At 41.5% G+C, this 20,005-nt stretch overlaps 1 pseudogene; it reads right to left on the reverse strand.

Moving 5' to 3' along the window:
- Positions 1–6,222: 6,222 nt before the first annotated feature.
- On the reverse strand, positions 6,223–6,324 carry LOC112731965 (small nucleolar RNA R71; annotated as a pseudogene).
- Positions 6,325–20,005: the final 13,681 nt, after the last annotated feature.

Below are 20,005 nucleotides of genomic sequence, written 5' to 3' on the forward strand. Positions count from 1 at the left end.
CGCCCCACAATCGTGAGTTTGAAGTTCGTCATAGTCATCCCTTCCCAGATCCTACTCGGAATACCACAGACAAGGTTTAGACTTTCCGGATCTCAGGAATGGCCGCCAATAATTCTAGCCTATACCACGAAGGTTCCAATCTTAGATTAGAAACCCAAGAGATACGCATTCAAGCCATTGCTAGTAAAATAGAGGTGGTTGTCAGGCACATGTTCATAGGTGAGAATGATGATGAGTGTCATGGATCATCACATTCATCAAGTTGAAGAACGGATGAATATCTTGGAGAAGAAATAGACTTGAGTTTAATAAAAAAATAATAGTACTTTGTATTAATTCATGAAGAACAGCAGAGCTCCACACCTTAATCTATGGTGTGTAGAAACTCCACCGTTGAAAATACATAAGAACAAATAGTGTAAGCATGGTCGAATGGCTAGCCTCAAAGGTCTAAGGACTAAACGTCCCAAGATGTCAAATACAATAGCAAAAGGTCCTATTTATAGAAAACTAGTAGCCTAGGGTTTACAGAAATCAGTAATTAATGCAGAAATCTTCTTCCGGGCCCACTTGGTGTGTGCTTGGGCTGAGCACTGAAGCATTTTCGTGTAGAGACTTTTCTTGGAGTTAAACGCCAGTTTTTGTGCCAGTTTGGGCGTTTAACTCCAGCTTTTGTGCCCGTTTTGGAGTTAAACGCCATAATTCTTGAGCTGACTTGGAACGCCTATTTGGGCCATCAAATCTCAGGTAAAGTATGAACTATTATATATTGCTTGAAAGCCCAGGATGTCTACTTTCCAACGCAATTGAGAGCGCACCAATTGGGCATCTGTAGCTCCAGAAAATCCACTTTGAGTGCAGAGAGGTCAGAATCCAACAGCATCTACAGTCCTTTTTCAGCCTCTGAATCAGATTTTTGCTCAGGTCCCTCAATTTCAGCCAGAAAATACCTGAAATCACAGAAAAATACACAAACTCATAGTAAAGTCCAGAAGAGTGATTTTTATTTAAAAACTAATAAAAATATAATAAAAACTAATTAAAATATACTAAAAACATACTAAAAACAATGCCAAAAAGCGTATAAATTATCCGCTCATCAATGGGGTCATGTCGGGAGCTTTAAAATCCTTCGGAACTTTAGCTTTCATGATTTCTTTAGTGAAGGAATCTTGATCTTTGTGGGAGTTTTCCTCCGGACCGGGTTGAATGGTTTTGGTTTTTAGGTCGGCTTCGAATTTTAGGAGCTTGTCCTCTAACTCTCAGCGTCGCCTAGTTTCTCTTCGGAGGCTTCTTTCAGCTTCGCGTTGGAATTCGGCCTCCTGTTCGAGCTGCTTAAGCCGATTTTATTGTTCTCGGAGGGCTTCTAAAATTTCTGTATTTGGAGAATGCTTTTCTCCGTTTTGCTGAGGTGTATCTTTGGGTGTGGTGTCCGCGTTCCTATGCAGCGTCCGATATTCCAAATCAGAATTGTGATTGTTGGTGGTGTCGTCCGCCATGATGATGGGATGACTTCTAGGTTCCCTGGCAACGGCACCAATGTTCCAAGGGTTACCTGAAACTGAAGGTCGATCTCGGATGAGATCTTCTGTTGGTGGCCGGAGCTGTCGTGTCTGACCTGGTGGAACTAGCAGAGCTGGAGATGTTGCTGAACCTTCATCACCAGAGGGTGGTGGTACCTGCAAGAGACTTCGATGCTTAAGTTAGCATGAGCTTTAAGCAGATTTTTTAGTAGAATCAGAGTATGAGTTATACTTGGGTGCTCCAGCGTATTTATAGTAGTGTGGAATGACCTTCTTGTTAAGATAAGTTAGTTATCTTATCTTATCTTTGAGTAAAGTCATCTTATCTTTAAGGAGAACCGCCCTTATCTTTCTTGGCTTTGGCTGCCTTTAGATTGGGCTATGTTCCTTCGTTTGGGCCTTTCTTGGGCCTTTGTAGCGATTTGGCCGAACTCTTTAAGAAGCGGTCGGGGAATCCAGACCTGAAGAGGTCGGTCGACTTGTCTTCAATCATCCCGGGTTGGACAGCTTGACCCAGGCATGAACAAGGTGTATCCCTGAAACTGAGATGAGAGACATACTGTGGCACTATCATGGTTCAGCTTATGGTGGACACTTTGGGCCAAAAAGAACAGATGCCAAAGTATTTCAAAGTGGTTTTTATTGGCCAACCATATTCCAAGATGCCAGAGAATTTGTGAATCAATGCAATGAATGTCAAAGTGCTGGAGGACTAACAAGGAGAAATGAAATGCCTCAAAACTACATTCTGGAAGTATAGTTGTTTGATCTTTGGGGCATAGATTTCATGGGACCGTTTCCCCCATCATACTCTTTCAAGTACATACTGGTAGCAGTGGAATATGTTTCCAAGTGGATAGAAGCCATAGCAACAACTACCTGTGATGAACCAATTGTTCTTCAATTTCTTAAGAGACACATCTTCACTAGATATGGGGTACCTAAAGGCCTCATTAGTGATGGTGGCAGCCACTTTTACAACAGACAGATGGAAAAGGTGCTCCACAAATATGGAGTAATTCACAAAGTGGCCACACCATATCACCCTCAGACTAATGGCTAGACTAAATTGGCAAACAGGGAGTTGAAAAAATTTTAGAGAAGACAGTGGGGATCACAAGGAAAGACTGGGCAAGAAAATTGGATGATGCTCTATGGGCATATAGAACAGCATTCAAAACTCTAATTGGGAAGTCACCATTTCAGCTAATCTATGGCAAATCTTGTCACCTTCCTGTGGAGCTTGAACACAAAGCTTTCTGGGCCACTAAGCTCCTCAATCTTGATTCTCAAGCAGCAGTAGAGAGAAGGCTATTGCAACTCAATGAACTGGATGAATTCAGATTGGAAGCTTATGAGAATGCCAAGATATACAAAGAGAGAGCTAAAAAGTGGCATGATAAGAAAATCTTGAAAAAGGAGTTCAAACCAGGACAACAAGTGCTCTTATATAATTCCAGACTCAAGATTTTTCCAGGCAAACTCAAGTCCAAATGGACTGGTCCTTATCTGGTGACCAAAGTACTCCTATATGGCAGCCTTGAACTTCTGAATGAAGCTACAAAGGACACATTCACAGTAAATGCTCACAGAGCTAAGCATTATCTAGGAGGATCTTGGAACAAAGAAGAAAGCATTCATGAGCTGGGATGAACAAGGATGAAAGATGTCAAGCTAATGACGATAAACAAGCGCTTGTTGGGAGGCAACCCAACTGGAGGTAGTTTTCTTTTCATAGATAATTCAATAAAATTCAAGAGTTGTGATGCCAGGGCATTTTGGCCAGTTTCACTGACCTTTTCTTTACTGTTTTAGGGTAGTTTCATGCATTTTCTTAGGAAATAAGCAAAATTTGGGTAGAATTTCACTTACATCTTGATTCAAGCAAACATTGTGAATTTTATATGATTTCATGAGAATTATGCATGAATTTAATGATAAATTGGACGATGCATGACTCATAACTTGGATTAGAGCTTTGATGCACTTTATTTGCTTGATTTCAGGACAAGGAAGCAAGAAAAAGCCACGTTAGTAGCCACGTTAGTCTAACTAACGTGACCACTAACGTGGAATGGGAGCTAGCTTGCAACGTTAATGAGAAAAGTGATCGTCAATAACGTCTTCGAAGCCACCATAGCCCACGTTAATTACCATGTTAACTACATTAACGTGGTAGTTAACGTGGAGGAAAAGAAAGCTCCAAGCGTTAGTGGTAAAAGTGAGTGCCACTAACGCTCCAAAAGGGCAACTGGCCACGTTAAGAGTCACGTTAGCTCAGTTAACGTGAACTCTAACGTGGAAGAGGAAGACAATGGCAACGTTAGTGACACTCACCTTTGTCACTAACGTTGGAGATGGCAACCAACACCACATTAGTGGTCACGTTAATGTAATTAACGTGAGGCACTAACGTGGGAAAGGGGTGTTTGGGAGCGTTAGTGAAAAAGGTAGGTGTCACTAACGCTCTCGAAGATTTGGCAAGCCTACGATAAAGGTCACGTTAACTATACTAACGTGAACTCTAACGTAAGGAGAAAGGGGTACCCTCAACGTTATTGGGAAAGGTAAACCCCAGTAACATTTGCGAAGGGCCAAGAGGCAACGTTAGTGGTCACGTTAGTGCCACTAACGTTGAAGTTAACGTGGACCATTTTGGGTTAGGAATGTTAGTGAAAAAGGTGATTATCACTAACGTTCTCGACCCCACATTTTCACTTAACGTTAACACCACTAACGCCCTAAGCTAAAGTCCATGCCTATTGCACACTTTCTTTGCAAGTAAACTGAGCCCACTAAAGATGATAACTGCTTCAACTCAAGATGCAAAGGCCCATATCCAAGACTTGGAGAGCCAACTAGAAGATCAAAAGAGTAGTATAAATAGGAGTAGTTTTGAACTAGAAAAAAAAGCTTTTGGATTGAGAGGACTACTCTCTGTATAATTTTACTTTCTCTACAACTTCTAGTTTTACTTTTCAGAATGCATTCTCCATCTTTGTTTTCCATTCCCAAAGCCATGAACAAATAAACCCCTTTCATTGGGTTAGGGAGCTCTGTTGTAATTTGATGGATCAATAATAGTTTTCATTACTCTTCTTCTTTCTATTCTCTTGATTTTACTAGAAAGCTTTCAATCTTCATCCAATTGGGTAGTTATCTTGGAAAAGAAGCTATTCATACTTGGATCTCTTCGGAACCTTGGAAGAGGAATGAAGGGATCATGCTAGAAATGCTTTCTCATGTTGGACCAAATTAGGGGTTGGGCGGATATGGTGACATATAATTCTCCCAATACTTTGATTTGGAAATACATGTGGTATAATCAGTGACCATACTTCATCTCTTCTCATGAGCAATTAGACCAAGGAATTGGCTATTGATCAAGATTTGAGAGATTGAATTACTAAGAAATTGGAATTCAATCACTTAAGATTGCGAAGGAGATCAATGAATGCATTGATTGAGGAAGAGATGAAAATGAACTTGATCCGGAGAATGCAACATCTCCTAAGCTCAATGAATTTCCCATTTCTGATCTTACCCATTCTCTTTACTTTCTGCCATTTACTTTCATGCTGAATTCCCCATTCCCCATTTAAGATTCTGCAATTTACTTTCCGTCATTTATATTCAACTCTTTATTTCCAGCATTTACATTTTCTGCCATTTACTTTCCCGCCATTTAATTTCCTGCAATTCTCAAATCAAATTCTGCTTAGCTCAACTAGAACATTCCTCTAATTAAAGTTGATTGACCAATCAATCCCTGTGGGATTCGACCTCACTCTATTGTGAGTTTTTACTTGACGACAATTCGGTATACTTGCCGAGGGAAATTTGTTGAGAGACAAGTTTCTGTGCATCAAGTTTATGGCGCCATTGCCGGGGATTGATTTTGCATCAACAATGATTAAATTGGTGGATAACTAGATTGAGCATTTTTAGTTTAGCTGTTTTCTTCCTTTTCCCCTAACCTTTTCTTAGTTTTTTACAATTCAGTTCACTAACCCACTAACTGTTTGATATATTGCATCACTCACACTAATAGCATTTCTAACAAGAATACTCTCTGCATCTACCCCCTTCTTGCTTTTGCCTTGTTGGTTGTATGACAGGTAGAAGAAGCGGGGCTTCAACTTCCTTTGATTCTGAACCTGAAAGGACCTTCCTTAGATTAAAGAGGGAAGCAAGAGGAAAGAGAGTAGTTGGTACGGAGGAAGAAGAGGAGTATTTTGAACCAGACATGGATGAGAATATGGAGAACCATCATGAAGAAGAGGCTCACAACCATGGCAGAGAAGGCCCAGTGCATCATGCTGGGCAAGAGAGAAGAGTTCTAGGATCTTACATCAATCCAAACCCAGGAAACTGTGGAAGTAGCATCCAAAAGCCAACCATACATGCCAACAACTTTGAACTAAAGCCACAGCTCATCACCCTTGTTCAGAACAACTGTTCGTTCGGAGGAGGTGTCCAAGAAGACCCCAATCAACATCTAACCACCTTCCTGAGGATATGTGATACTGTAAAGTCTAATGGTGTTCATCCTGACACCTATAGACTGCTTCTACTCCCCTTCTCACTAAAGGACAAGGCATCTAAATGGCTGGAATCCTTCCCGAAGGAGAGCTTAACAACCTGGGAAGATGTGGTGAACAAATTCTTGGCGAGATTCTATCCACCTCAAAGAATCAACAGGTTGGGAGATGAGGTTCAAACTTTCAGGCAACAAGATGGTGAGACTCTATATGAAGCATGTGAGAGGTTTAAGGATCTGACAAGAAGGTGCCCACCAGATATGTTCAATGAATGGGTGCAGTTACACATTTTCTACGAAGGTCTTTCTGATGAATCAAAGAAGGCAGTAGACCACTCATTCGGGGGATCTCTGAACAAGAAGAAGACCATTGAAAAAGCCATAGATGTCATTGAGACTGTAGCTGAGAATGACTACTTCTATGCCTCTGAAAGGGGCAACACTAGAGGAGTAATGGAGCTAAACAATATGGATGCACTGCTGGCCCAAAACAAGCTGATTACCAAGCAGCTCGCTGATCTTACCAAGAAGATGGAGAGGAACCAAGTAGCAGCAATCACCACCTCAACAGCAGCTCAAGAAGGAGTGAATGAAGAAGCAGAGGGTGATCAGGAACAAGCCAACTACATTGGAAATCCACCTAGGTAGAACCATGACCCATAATCCAAGACTTACAATCCTGGTTGGAGGAACCACCCAAACTTTGGGTGGGGAAATCAACAAGACCAAGGCCAAGATCAGAGACGCCATAACCCCAACAACAATGCAGCTCACCAACATTCCACACAGAGATCATCTCAACACCCACCTAACAACACACCTCAACATCCATACCAAAGCCAAAATGGCCTTTCTCATCCCTCCAATCTCAACTCACCATCATCGGAAGAAAGACTATCAAGGATTGAGACTCTACTTGAAGGCATATGTAAGGAAATCCAAGATAACAAGGTGTTCAAAGAGGAGGTGCGAGCTAATCTCAAAAACCAGGGAGACACCATTCAGAGGCTAGAATTTCAAGTGGGATACCTCTCTAAGAAAATTCCCAAACCCACTGACGGCTTCCCAAGTGACACAGAGAAAAACCCGAGAGGTGAAACAAAGAAAGTAAGATGGGAAGACTGCAAGATGGTCACTACAAGTGATAAAGGGACTGAGGAAGAGCCGAACAAACCATTAGAACAACCTGGAGACACATCAGCAGAGAAACAGGAAGAGGATCACCAAGAAACCAAAATTTCACAGAAGGAGATACTGAGACTCTGTGCACCTTTTCTCCAAAGACTCAAAGGTGGTGTAGAAAAGAGAATATACTCAAGGTTTCTTGACATATTTGCATCTCTCCATGTGAACATACCATTCATCAAGGCTCTCCAACAAATGCCCTCATACATTAAGTATATGAAAGAGTTGCTGACCAGGAAAAGCTCACTCAAGGGAGGACAAACAATAGTGATGAATAAGGAGTGCAGTACTCTCATTCAACCAGTGTTGCCTACAAAAAGAAAGGACCCAGGGAGTTTTCACATCCCCTGTGCCATAGGAGAAACAATGTTTGACAAAGGACTCTGTGATCTGGGAGCAAGCATCAACTTAATGCCTTTATCCCTTATGAAGAAGTTGCAGATCAATGAGCTAATGCCCACAGATGTAGTCATCAGGCTGGCTGACAAAACTCAAAAACAAGCAGTGGGAGTGGTGAAAAACGTGTTAGTGAAGGTTGGGAACTACTTCCTTCCTACATACTTTGTCATATTGGAAATGGAAGAGAGTCACCTTCACCCAATCATATTGGGAAGACCATTCCTAGCTACAGCCAGAGCGCTCATAGATGTGGAGCGAGGAGAGCTAATATTGAGGATACATGACGAACAACTCGCATTCAATGTCTTCAAACCCTCACAAGAAGCAGATCAGGAAAGCAAGGAACCAAGGAAAGAGCACGACAAAGCACTGGTGGAAGAAACAAGCATTGAATCACAGGGAATCCCTTTGGTTGATGAACAAGATAATCAGCAGCTGTCACAGCTCAAGGGAAATCAGGAGGAACCTAAACCACCAGAGTCATATGAGACCAGCAACAAAATTTTCTTGAAAGAAGAGGCCACAAAGAGTAGGGCAACATCAAAAGGAACAAAGAATAAGGAACCAAGGGGATGGAGGAACAAGAAGATCCCTACAGAGGATTTCTCTTCAGGGGATAAAGTGATCTCAGCTTACTTCCTAGATATCCCACCTCATCTCCCCACCATTCCATCTCAGCTACCTAAGGTTTTCACCATCAACAAAGTTCTCTCCCTAGAACATGTAGAGATCCTTGATGAAGCCAATGGATATAGGTTTACTGTAAGAGGGAAAGATCTGAAGCATTACCAACCACCCTGACAAAGGGCAGAACATCAAGCTAGTGACGCTAAAGAAGCGCTTCATGAGAGGCAACCCATGTTTTATATGCTTTTAAAAGTAGTTAATAATGCAAGGTTCATGAAGTCCAAATCAACTTTGACATACACTTGACCGAATCTTTCCTGTTTGCAACACATAGTGAAGAACAAGTTTGGTGTTCAAGGCACACTAAGAGAACATGAATGCAATTCATATCATGTCACTCTTAGAACCTTGAACAACTCCTTTTACTCCATGTGGCCACAAACTAAGTTTGGTGTCACCAATGTTGCATACATGGACAATCAATCAGTTAGTTGGTTTGTACTTATGAATAGCACTTAGTCAGTTAACAACAAAAATTTTAAAAAGTAGTTACTCTTTCTTTTCTTTTAAATTTTGCCACCATTTTCCATAAATTCATTAATCACATCCCTTTATTTGTAGGAAAATTGATGGGACAATTGAAGAAGGAGGATTCGGCCACCACAAAAGGAGAAGCACTATACACGTGTTTTCAAGGGGGATGCATTGGAAAATATTGCCATGCAACATTGGAAGAAGAACACGCTTGGAAACTGAACTAACCTCTCCATAAAGTTGATGATCCTTGTGCCCATCCCATACTAAATCTCATCCGTTCATCATAGACCTACACATTCAATCCACACTTTTCATCTACACACCATTTCTCTATATAAGAGATTCTTATTCCATACTCCCTTTCACATTCCATTTCCATCCGTTACACTTCCCACTCTCGGCACCCAACTCCCTTTTTACCCATCAAAGACACACTCTTCACCTTCACATATCAACTCCTACTCATGGCATCATCGAGCTCCAAGAGGCAAAAGAGGAAGGAACCGGTGGAGAGCATCCCTTTCGATGAAGGGAAATTCAAAACTGCATTCCATGAACTCGAATTCGAACGGATAAAGCTCAAAAAGATATTGCTTGAGTTAACATTCCAGTTTAACGAGGATGAGTGCCCACAGATTCGAGAGAAGATTGAACAAAGGGGCTAGCAAAGGTTCACGAACCCAGAAGCAAGGATAAATACAAAACCAAGGCCCCCACCTTCAAAAGTTATGTGAGAGGAACAGAGGTGGACTTTAGCCCCAATGCAATAACAAGGACTCTTCAGCTGAAATCGCCACATTTTGATGAGCCTAGTTATCATGTAAGAATAAGTAATGGCCCCGACAATGATGAACTTGAAGAAATTATGAACGATATGTGTGTTATAGGATTTGACTGGGAAAGGTATTCAGATAGGAGACCCCGGTTCATCAGGAGAGGAGACCTCATCCCGGAAGCCAAGGGATGGTTTGAGCTCGTGAGGAGATCTATCCTCCCAGCCGCGAACAATTCGGAGGTTAACACTACTCGAGCTACTATGGTACATTGCTTAATAAAGGGTGGAGGCATCAATGTGCACGAGATTATAGCTGAGGGGATTCAAGAGTCAGCCGAGAAGAATGATCCAGGTGCTAGACTTTGGTACCCCAGCACCATCCTTAGACTGTGTACGAAAGCCAAGGTAGTCTTCGAGGACAGCAATCCAAGTTGGGTGAACCCTGGAAGGTCAGTCATGCTACAACGAATAACTTATGTGGCACCCGGCCAACAACAAAGAAGGCCTCAAATAGGGGAAAGAACAGCACAAGAGGGACCTCACCGAGAAGAATCTCATCAAGAAGAATACCAGCAAGAAGAGTACTATGATCCAACCAACATCAACTTGAATCACATTCACGGAGCCATTGAGGAGCTAGCAAGGAGTTATATGGAGGGACAAGAACAACAACTGCACATTCAAGCCCAAAGGATGGATCGTCAAGAAGAACTGCTTTCTAATTGGATGAATCAACAAGGGGAGTGGCAGAAACAGCAAATGGAACATTACTCCCAGCTCACTCAAGCCATTAATCAAGTGACTGAAAGGCAAGAGTGTCAAGACAAACGCCTTCAAGAACTCAACCAACGACAGCTAGCTCAGACGAAGGCATTCAATGAGTTCAGCGTACTGAATGAAGGACGGCAACTACATAGGGAGGAGTTCAACATAAACACTCAAGCCAAGTTGAACTATATGTCTGGTCATATGCATAATCTACACTCTGCAATCCCTAGGTATGATGAAGTCCAAAAAGAGCTAACAGAACAAGAGAAAAGGAAGGTGAAACAGCAGAAAGAAACATTGAAAAAGAAGATGGAAGATGCTGGCTTCTGGAAAAAGTTGATTGGAAAAGGCAAGGGAAGTGGGAGTTCAAGCACTCAAGAAAAACACAAAGAGGACAAACAAGAGGGAGAGCATGAGCACTCCCATGAGTAAAAGGTGGTGGAGTTCCCTCTTTGTTCCATCTTTTTCAAAGCTTTAAATAAGGAAAATCATGTATGAAATAGAACATGTTTCGATGGTAGTTTAGGATTTTAAATTCTGCCTTTATGTTGTCATTGCTTAGGTCTATGCTTGCTAGTCTAATGTCACTGTTGCATCTTCACCTTGCTTACTTGTATGCTTGTCCTTTTGAATCAAATAAAAAGAGAATGTATGCTATGAAAGACTAGAGTGAGTTTCATATTGTGGAGTGAGTTCCTAAGTTTGTGGTGTGGTAATAGATTAGCTAAGTTAGTTCACCAACAAGGTAGGAAGGCAACTATCTGTCCTGAAGTCATATGCTTGAAACACACCACATGAGACCAGCTAAATAACAAGATCCTAATAAGAAAAAGGAAAAGAACAATAAGAGTTGAAAAAGAAAGAAAAGTAATAAGAAATAAGGCTAGGCACCAAGGGCTTGAATCTTGAGAGATTTGTGATGCACGAAAACTTGTCTCTCAACAATTTTCCTTTGGCAAGTATACCAAATTGTCGTCAAGTAAAAATTCACAATAGAGTGAGGTCGAATCCCACAGGGATTGATTGGTTAAGCAACTTTAATTAGAGGAATGTTCTAGTTGAGCAAAGCAGAATTTGGTTTGAGAGTTGCAGAAAATTAAATGGCGGGAAAGTAAATAGCATAAAATGTAAATGCTGAAAGTAAAGAGCTGAAAATAAATGACGGAAAGTAAATTGCAGAATCTTAAATGGGAATGGGGAAGATGCTCATAAAAGTAAATTGCAGAAATTAAAGAGAATGGGTAAGATCAGAAATGGGGAATTCATTGGGTCTAGGAGATGTTGCATTCTCCGGATCGAGTTCATTTTCATCTCTTCCTCAATCAATGCGTTCATTGATCTCCTTGGCAATCTTAAGTGATCGAATTACAATTCCTTATAATTCAATCTCTCAAATCTTGATCAATAGCCAATTCCTTGGTCAATTGCTCATGAGAAGAGATGAAGTATGGTCACTGATTATACCACATGCATTCCCAAATCAAGTGTTGGTAGAATTATAGTCACCATATTCTTCCAACCCCAATTCGGTCCAACATGAGAAAGCATTTCTAGCATGATCTCTTCATTCCTCTTCCAAGGTTCAGAAGAGATCCAAGTATGAATAGCTTCTTTTCCAAGATAACTACCCAATTGGATGAAGATTGAAAGCTTTCTAGTAAAATCAAGAGAAAAGATAGAAGAAGAATAATGAAAACTAATATTGATCCATCAAATTACAACAGAGCTCTCTAACCCAATGAAGGTGGGTTTAGTTGTTCATAGCTCTGGAAATGGAAAACAGAGATGGAAAATACATCATGAAAAGTAAACTAGAAGTGTAGAGAAAGTAAAATTATACAGAGAGAAGTTCTCCAATTTCCAACTCCATCCAAAAGCTTCTCTTTAATTCAAAACTACCCCTATATATACTACTCTTCTGATCTTCTAGTTGGTTCTTCAAGTCTTGGATATGGGCATTTGGATCTTGAGTTTGAAGCAGTTATCCTCTTCAGTGGGCTTAGCTTTACTTGCAGAGAGAAAGTGTGAAGTACCCAGGGTATTTAGCTCAGGACGTTAGTGGCGTTAACGTTAAGTGAGAGTGTGGATTCGAGAACGTTAGTGACAATCACCTTTTTCACTAACGTTCCTAACCCAGGGATGATCCACGTTAACTTCAACGTTAGTGGCACCAACGTGACCACTAACGTTGCCTCTTGGTCCTTTGCACACGTTATTGGGACTCACCTTTTCCAATAACGTTGAGAGTCCTCCCTTCCCCTGCATTAGAGTCCACGTTAACTTAGTTAACGTGGCTCTTAACGTAGGCTTGCCAATCCTTCGAGAATATTAGTGACACTTATCTTTGTCACTAACGTTCCAAGATGCCCCCTACTTCCCACGTTAGAATCTACGTTAACTACGTTAACGTGGCTTCTAACGTGGTGATGATATCCATCTCCAACGTTAGTGACAAAGGTGAGTGTCACTAACGTTGGCTCATCATCCTTCCCTCCACGTTAGCTTCCACGTTAACTAAGTTAACGTGGGAGTTAACGTGGCTCATAGTGGCTCATTGTGGCTCATTCCAACGTTAGTGACAAAGGTGAGTGTCACTAACGTTGGCGATTGTTTGCTTTCTCTACGTTAGCTTCCACGTTAACTTAGTTAACGTGGGAGTTAACATAGCTCAAAGTGGCTTAGTCCAACGTTAGTGACAATGGTGAGAGTCACTAACGTTGGCCATTCTTTTGCTTCCCAACGTTAGAGTCCATGTTAACTTAGTTAACGTGGAGGCTAACGTGGCCAATATGAGCTTGGTCCAACGTTAGTGACAAAGGTGAGTGTCACTTACGTTGGCTCCACTTTCTTTCTTCCACATTAGAGTTCACGTTAACTTAGTTAACGTGACTCTTAACGTGGGCTATGATGTCTTCGAGGACGTTATTGGCGATTACTTTTCTAATTAACATTGCAATCTAGCCCCCATTCCACGTTAGTGGTCACGTTAGTTAGACTAACGTGGCTGCTAACGTGGTTCTTTCTTGCTTCCTTTGTCTTGAAGTTAAGCAATAAAGTGCATCAAAGTTCTAATCCACATCATGAGACATGCATCATCTAATTTGTCATATAATTCATGCATAATTCTCATGAAACCATGTAAAGTGCACCATGTTTGCTTGAATCAAGATCTAAGTGAAATTCTACCCAAAACTTGCTTATTTCCTAAGAAAATGCATGAAACTACCCTAAAACAGTATAAAAAAGGTCAGTGAAGCTGGCCAAAATGCCCCGGCATCACAACACCAAACTTAAAGCTTGCTTGTCCCTAAGCAAGTACTGGAACAAGAGAATGATGAATGAAATGCCCAGAGAAATGAGTCATTATTGTGGAAGTAATGTCCATGGTTTTATGGTGGTTTCATGCATAGAAACTTAGGTTCATTCCTTCACTGGCTTTCAGACCTTTATCATGTCCTGGAATACCCACTTGACTGCACCTTACGAAACTTTTATTCATTGATCCTTTTTGTCATTTCAGGGCTTATTTGTATTCTTAGACTAGGTGCTCTGTGAGGGGGCGACTCTTTAAGATAAGCTTTCAGCCAGCACTCCCGAACCAGTTGGTTCAAGGTGCTAGGTGTTGAGACACCCCTAAGGGCTTACTCTCTCAAGTCTCTTTCCCCCATACATACACACCACAGGCACATGGTTTGTTATTTTCTTTTCTTGAGACCTTGGTATCCAGCACCTCTTTGGGTTACTAAGCATTCTGTAGCAAAGGTTACTCTTGATAGTGGACTTTCAGCTGATAATCCCGAGTTAGTTAACCCAAGTTACCAATTGATAAGGCATCCCTAAGAGCTTATTCATCCAAGTAAATCCCTTACACAGGAACACCACAGACACTTGCCCCAAGATTCAAACCCTTGGTGCCTAGCCTTATTTCTTACTCTTTTCCTTTTATTCTTTAACTTTCATTTTTTTCTTTCCCTTTTTCTTATTGGGATCTTGTTATTCAGCTAGTCTCATAGGGTGTGTTTCAAGCATATGATTCAGGACAGATAGTTGCCTTCCCACCTTATTGGTGAACCAACTTAGCTAATCTATTACCACACCACAAATCTAGGAACTTACTCCACAATATGAACTCCACTCTGGTCTTTTATAATAAACATTCTCTTTTTATTTGATTAAAAAGGGGACAAGCATACAAGTAAGCAAGGTGAAGATGCAGCAGGTATCGTGGACAGCACACATATGACAAAAGCAATAAAAACAAACATTAAATTCTAATGATTTAAACTAATGAGTAACTATTAATCAAAGGCACCTTGGGACTTCCAAATTTTTTAGCATTTCAAGTATATGGAATTAAGTAACAATACAACCTTTCGGGTGATGGTTTCTAGCTGTCCCGTTGTTGTCATCATCCATAGTTTTTGCTCCTTCACTTCCTTGGATGATGGTGCACCATTTTCTCAGAAGGCTCCTGCAAAGTTATTGGAAGTTGCTTGTTCCCAAAGCACTTGAGAAATAGTTAGCTTGCATGTATGCTTGTGAATTTCTGAACTTAATTTGGTGTGTGAACACCAAACTTAGTTCCTTGCCTAGTACAATAGATTGCATACTTGCAGAGAGCCTTATACGTTGTTATTAACTAAGCAACTATTAACTAAAGACTAAACTACTGCTAAGTGGTTCCCCTGATTAGTTGGAGCTAGCATTTTGCCATTAGAGTGTAGTGTGATTCTAACTAATATCTTCGGTGGAACACCAAACTTAGAATTACACTATCACCCTTGGATTGTTTTGATGTGAAACACCAAACTTAGCTCCTTGTAATACAAGGGAAACAACTTGTGGTCTTTATTCAAATGACGATAAAAAAAAAGAAACTACCTTAGGTTGGGTTGCCTCCCAACAAAGCGCTCTTTTAGCGTCGCTAGTTCGACGATCCCTCCATTACTTGAGATGATACTTCACTTTGGGGTTTTCCTCCATGTGCCCATATAGTGTTTGAGCCTTTGTCCATTCACAGTGAAAGTCCTCTCAGAACTTTCGTCCATGATTTTTATGTGTCCATATGGGGAGACTTTTGTGACAAGAAAGGGTCCTGACCACCTTGATTTGAGTTTTCCTGGGAACAGTCTCAATTTGGAGTTGTAGAGGAGTACTTGCTACCCTTTTGCGAAACTCCTGGGTGATAGATGGAGGTCATGCCTTCTTTTTGCCTTTTCTTTATAAATCTTGGCATTTTCATAGGCTTCAGATCTAAATTCCTCCATCTCTTGCAGCTGCAGAATCCTCTTTGCACCAGCAGCAATACTGTCAAAATTTAGTATCTTGAGAGCCCAGAGAGCTTTGTGTTCCAGCTCCAGTGGTAGGTGACAAGCTTTCCCATACACCAGTTGATATGGGGACATCCCGAGTGGTGTTTTGAATGTTGTTCTGTATGCCCAAACAGCGTCATCCAGCTTCTTCGACCAATCCTTTCTTGATGCTCCCATAGTCTTTTCCAAAATCCTTTTTAGCTCTCTATTAGATATCTCAGTTTGCCCACTTGTTTGGGGATGGTAAGGCGTTGCAACCTTGTGTTTCACCCCGTATCATAGGAGAAGAGCTTCTAGTGGTCTGTTACAAAAGTGGCTCCCTCCATCACTGATAAGTGCTCGTGGGACTCCAAACCGGCTAAAGATATTCTTCCTGAGGAAGTTCATGACCACCTTGTTATCATTTGTTGGGGTTGCAATAGCCTCCACCCACTTAGAAACATAGTCCACTGCCACCAAAATGTACTTGTTTGAATATGAGGTTGGAAATGGTCCCATGAAATCGATTTCCCATACATCAAACAGTTCCAGTTCTAAGATGAAATTCTGTGGCATCTCATTTCTTCTGGGCAAGTTTCCAGCCCTTTGGCATTCATTGCAGTTCTTTACTAGTTCTTTGGCATCCTTGAAAAGGGTGGGCCAAAAGAATCCGCTTTGTAACACCTTAGCTTCAGTTCTGTCCCCTCCAAAATGGCCTCCATAGCATGAGCCGTGGCAATTCCACAGGACCTCTCGTCCTTCTTCTTCTGAAACACATCTTCTCAGGATTCCATCTGAACACTTCTTGAAGAGATATGGCTCATCCCAGACAAAATATTTTGCATCATTTATGAGCTTTCTTTTTTTATGTTTGTTGATCTCTGGAGGTAAAGCCCCAGTTGCCTTGAAGTTGGCAATGTCTGTAAACCATGGTGCTTTGTGAACTGTCATCAACTGCTCATCAGGAAAGAGCTCATTTACACTTGTATCATGTGCTCCACCTTTATCATGAGGGATTCTGGATAGGTGATCTGCTACCTTGTTCTCCACTCTTTTCTTGTCTCTAATTTCAATGTTGAATTCCAGCAATAATAAGATCCATCTTATTAGTCTTGGTTTTGATTCTTACTTGGCAAACAAATATTTAAGAGCTGTGTGATCTGTGAAAACAATCACTTTAGCACCAATGAGGTATGATCTAAACTTGTCAAATGCAAAAACTATTGCTTGCAACTCCTTTTCAGTAGTGGTATAATTTCTTTGAGTGTCATTGAGGACTTTGCTAGCATAGTAGATCACATGGACTAAGTTATCTTTCCTCTGCCCTAACACGGCCCCAACTGCAAAATCAGATGCATCACACATCAATTCAAAAAGTAGGTTCCAATCAGGTGGGGAAATGATAGGGGCAGAAGACAGCCTCTGTTTCAAATTTTCGAATGCTAGCATGCATTTTTCATCGAAGACAAACGGTGTATCAGATACAAGGAGATTGCTTAAGGGCTTGGCTATCTTTGAAAAATCTTTAATAAACCTCTTGTAAAAGCCAGCATGCCCTAAAAAACTCCTAATTGCTTTGACATCACTGGGTAGGAGAAGTTTTTCAATAAGTTCCACCTTAGCTCTGTCAACCTCAATGCCTTGGTTAGAAACCTTATGGCCAAGGACTATTCCTTCAGTTACCATAAAGTGACATTTCTCCCAGTTCAGGACCAGATTGGTCTCTTGGCACCTTTTCAATACCAAGGCTAGGTGATTTAAGCAACTAGGAAAGGAATCTCCGAATACCGAAAAATCATCCATAAAGACTTCAATGAATTTCTCTATCATATCCGAGAAGATAGATAGCATGCAGCGTTGGAAAGTTGCGGGCGCATTACATAGCCCAAATGGCATACGCCTGTAAGCAAATACTCCATATGGGCAAGTAAATGAGGTTTTCTCTTGGTCTCTGGGATCAACCACTATTTGGTTATATCCTGAATAACCGTCGAGAAAACAATAGTATGAGTGTCCTGCGAGTCTTTCCAACATCTGATCCATGAATGGAAGGGGGAAATGGTCTTTTCGTGTAGCTTCATTTAGTTTTCTGTAGTTTATGCACATCCGCCATCCTGTGACGGTCCTGGTGGGGATTAGTTTGTTCCTCTCATTGGGAACTACAGTGATTCCTCCCTTTTTCGGAACAACATGCACAGGGCTGACCCAGGGGCTGTCTGAGATCGGGTAGATTACCCCTCCTTGCCACAACTTCATAACTTCCTTCTGTACCACTTCCTTCATGATTGGATTCAGCCTCCTTTGGGATTGAATGGATGGTTTGGCATCATCTTCCAACAGTATTTTATGCATGCATATGGCCGAACTAATCCCTTTCAGGTCAGCGGGGTCCATCCAATAGCATCTTTATGCTTTCGTAACACTTGGAGCAGTTCATTCTCTTGATCTTGGCTGAGGGATGAGTTTATGATCACTGGGTAGCTTTCATTCTCGCCTAAGTATACATATTTGAGAGTGGGTGGCAGTGCCTTGAGTTCAAGTTTTGGTGCTTCTAACTTTTCATTCTCTTCCTTTGGTGCACCTTGTATATGGATTTCTGCTATTGCGGCCTCTTCACTAGACATTGATTCCTCCTCTGTCAACCTTTCAGGTTCTTCTTCTTCAAAGCTCTCCTACTCTGCATCTTCCAGTGTGTCCAACCTCATACATTCTCCCAATTGTTCTGGTGGGTAACTCATGGCTTTGAACACATTGAATGTCATATTTTCATTGTGTAATCTCAGGGTGAGGTCACCTTTTTGGACATCAATGACAGCTCCAGCAGTAGCTAAGAACGGTCTTCCCAGGATGATGGAGGCCTTGGCTTCCTCCTGCATGTCCAACACCACAAAGTCTGCTGGGAAGATGAAATCCCCCACCTTCACCAGCAAATCTTCTACTACACCATGAGGGAACTTGAACGATCGGTCTGCCAGTTCTAGGGCCATTTTTGTTGGCTTAGCCTTCTCGATCTTCATTTTTCTCATCATAGCTACTGACATCAGATTTATGCTGGCTCCTAGGTCACATAGAGCTTTCTCCACTGTGATCTCCTCTATAATACAAGGGATCTGGAAGCTCCCAGGATCCTTCAATTTCTGGGGTAGTTTATGCTGAATGATAGCACTACATTCTTCGGTTAGTGTCACAGTTTCGTTGCTCTTCCAACTTCTCTTCTTAGTCATCAATTCCTTCAAGAACTTGGCATAGAGCGGCATTTGCTCTATTGCTTCAGCAAAGGGTATGTTAATCTGTAATTTCTTGAAGATTTTTAAAAATCTGGAGAACTGGCTGTCATCCCCCCTTCTTTTTCAGTTGTTGAGGATATGGGACTTTGGGAACATATGGCTTCAGCTCTCCTTCCTTTTTTTGTGAGTTGGAGGTGGGGACTTGAACTTCATCTTGTTCCTCCTTCTTTCTAACTGAATCTTTCTCTTGTGGTTGCTTGGGAGTCTCCTTCAATTCTTTTCCACTTCTGAGGGTGATAGCCTGACACTCCTCTCTTTGGTTTGAGTCAGTATCGCTGCGAGGGTTGTGGCTGGGAATTCGCTTGAATAGGTAGCCAATTTGTGTCTCAAGTTTCTTGATGGCAACGTCTTGATTCTGCATATTAGACCGTGCTTCTTCTCGGAATGCCTTACTGTCTTGAATCTCCTTGCATATCCCTTCAAGTAGTTTCTCAATCCTTGAGAGTCTGTCATCAGATGATGATGGGTTGGGATTGCAGTGATGAGAAGGGTTGTTTTGGTTTTGGTATGGATGTTGAGAGGTGTTGTTAGGGTGATGTTGATATGATCTTTGTGTGGAATTTTGGTGAGCTGCATGGTTGTTGGGGTTGTGACGTCTCTGATCTTGGCTTTGATCCTGTTGATTTCCCCGCCCAAAGTCTGGGTGATTCCTCCAACCAGGGTTGTAGGTCTTGGAGTATGGGTCATGATTTTGCCTAGGTGAATTCCCAATGTAGTTGGCTTGCTCCTGACTACCCTCTGCTTCTTCATCCTCTCCTTCTTGGGTTGTTGATGAAATGGTGATTGCTGCTACTTGGTTCCTCTCCATCTTCTTGGTGAGGTCAGCTAATTACTTGGTAATGAGCTTGTTTTGGGCCAGCAGTGCATCTACATTGTTTAGCTCCATCACTCCCCTAGTGTTGCCTCTTTCCGAGGCATAGAAGTAGTCATTCTCTGCTACAGTCTCAATAACATCTATGGCCTCCTCAATGGTCTTCATCTTGTTCAGAGATCTCCCGGATGAATGGTCTACTGCCTTCTTTGATTCATAAGAAAGGCCTTCATAGAAAATGTGTAGCTGCACCTATTCATTG

The sequence above is a fragment of the Arachis hypogaea genome, chromosome 12 (assembly GCF_003086295.3).
Source record: "Arachis hypogaea cultivar Tifrunner chromosome 12, arahy.Tifrunner.gnm2.J5K5, whole genome shotgun sequence".
Taxonomy (NCBI): Eukaryota; Viridiplantae; Streptophyta; class Magnoliopsida; order Fabales; family Fabaceae; genus Arachis; species Arachis hypogaea.